We start from the raw sequence: 2,500 nt of genomic DNA on the forward strand, positions 1-2,500 counted from the left end.
CTTAACCTAACCTATGTTGTACCTTAACCTAACCTATGTTGTACCTTAACCTAACCTATGTTGTACCTTAACCTAACCTATGTTGTACCTTAACCTAACCTATGTTGTACCTTAACCTAACCTATGTTGTACCTTAACCTAACCTATGTTGTACCTTAACCTAACCTATGTTGTACCTTAACCTAACCTATGTTGTACCTTAACCTAACCTATGTTGTACCTTAACCTAACCTATGTTGTACCTTAACCTAACCCATGTTGTACCTTAACCTAACCCATGTTGTACCTTAACCTAACCCATGTTGTACCTTAACCTAACCCATGTTGTACCTTAACCTAACCCATGTTGTACCTTAACCTAACCCATGTTGTACCTTAACCTAACCCATGTTGTACCTTAACCTAACCCATGTTGTACCTTAACCTAACCCATGTTGTACCTTAACCTAACCCATGTTGTGCCTTAACCTAACCCATGTTGTGCCTTAACCTAACCCATGTTGTGCCTTAACCTAACCCATGTTGTGCCTTAACCTAACCCATGTTGTGCCTTAACCTAACCCATGTTGTGCCTTAACCTAACCCACGTTGTGCCTTAACCTAACCCATGTTGTGCCTTAACCTAACCCATGTTGTGCCTTAACCTAACCCATGTTGTGCCTTAACCTAACCCATGTTGTGCCTTAACCTAACCCATGTTGTGCCTTAACCTAACCCATGTTGTGCCTTAACCTAACCCATGTTGTGCCTTAACCTAACCCACGTTGTGCCTTAACCTAACCCACGTTGTGCCTTAACCTAACCCACGTTGTGCCTTAACCTAACCCACGTTGTGCCTTAACCTAACCCATGTTGTGCCTTAACCTAACCCATGTTGTGCCTTAACCTAACCCATGTTGTGCCTTAACCTAACCCATGTTGTGCCTTAACCTAACCCACGTTGTGCCTTAACCTAACCCACGTTGTGCCTTAACCTAACCCACGTTGTGCCTTAACCTAACCCACGTTGTGCCTTAACCTAACCCACGTTGTGCCTTAACCTAACCCACGTTGTCCCCTAAAGTAACCCACGTTGTCCCCTAACGTAACCCACGTTGTCCCCTAACGTAACCCATGTTGTCGCCTAAACCTGCTCTGTAATTGTTATACGACTCGTTCAATTAGTGTAGTGTTGCCCACCCGCAACCCTCGCAATATAGTTCGCTACTCGCACTGCCCGCTCCCCTGTGTATCGCTTCATGTTAAACACCTTGCAAGTCTTGCTGACTTTCCACATGCTCCTGCTGTACACTGTAATGTGGATGGCAGCAGGACGTACATGCCGCCCCTCCCCACGTCCCCACCTTGCCCCCCTGCCTTCGCAAGCTGGTTGGTGAGAAGTTTGCATGTTCAATGCCCTTCGCATGCGACGTACTCAGGCTACGTTGTGGTGCGGCCTGTGTCAACCGTCCGCTAATGTCGTACGCGTAAACCACAATCTGTACTGCACATTCGTCCTTATGTACCGAATGATACATCGTGGCACATGTGTGACCGTACAACGACTGCGCCCAAAAACGGCGGACCATACAGTGCAAATATTGTGCACGCAGCTACGTGTCGTCTCCCTATGAGAGCTGGATTGCAGTGTGGTACGCCATAGAGACGTGTGGGAGGAACGGACGCCGTGGATGGCGATCAGCATGAGCTGTCTGTTGATGTATTCGGACCTAGTCGTCTCTCCTCACACACCGTGATGGCATGGTGCACCGCGTTCCATATCTGCGACATGCTACAGAGGCCGGTTGACAGTCGTTCGAGCAATGGACATCGCATACGTACGGGGGCCACCTTCCACGTATTGTCTAGGCGTGCACATTTTGTTGCGTGTATGTGGGCAGACGTAGTGTGGCGTGACACCTGACACAGGCATGCAATAATCGTTGAAGTTGCAAATGGCGATGGACGCCTGCGTTTTCTGGTGAAGTTACGCAAATGAACAAATGGTAACCTGTTGTGGTGCGGTTGTTCTCGCTAGGGGTGAATCGGTGATGGCGACGATAGGTTGAGGTACGAACCGGTTGTTCCAGCGATACCCACCATGCCGACGAAACTGAACGGCATCTGGGTGTGAAGCGATACGCGGCGGTGGCTGGGTGGGACCGTCCCCGGCCGGTGAGGGGGCGCCTCCCGGCGTGCTGGCCGCGCGGTGCGTGGGCGCACGCGCTACAGCCGGCTGGTGGGGGCGGCCAGTGGCAGGCGCGCCGGCCGACGGACGCGGCAGGCGTCGCAGCTGCGCGCCGGCGCACCCTGCGCGCGGCGCCGTGCGGCCAAAGTAGGTCCTCGCGGGCCCGGTGCGAAGCGCGGTGGACATCTTCAGTGTGCTGGTCCGATTGAGGACTGTGTGCGTTGAGGATGCGCCGCCGCCCGGCGCTCGGCGCCGCGACGCCGTCTGCTGCTCGGTCGCCCCAGCGGTTCTCGCTGGTGGTTTGTATCGCAGCTGTGCGGATGTGTTGGCGCG

This window comes from Schistocerca piceifrons, unplaced genomic scaffold (genome assembly GCF_021461385.2).
Source record: "Schistocerca piceifrons isolate TAMUIC-IGC-003096 unplaced genomic scaffold, iqSchPice1.1 HiC_scaffold_15, whole genome shotgun sequence".
Classification (NCBI taxonomy): Eukaryota; Metazoa; Arthropoda; class Insecta; order Orthoptera; family Acrididae; genus Schistocerca; species Schistocerca piceifrons.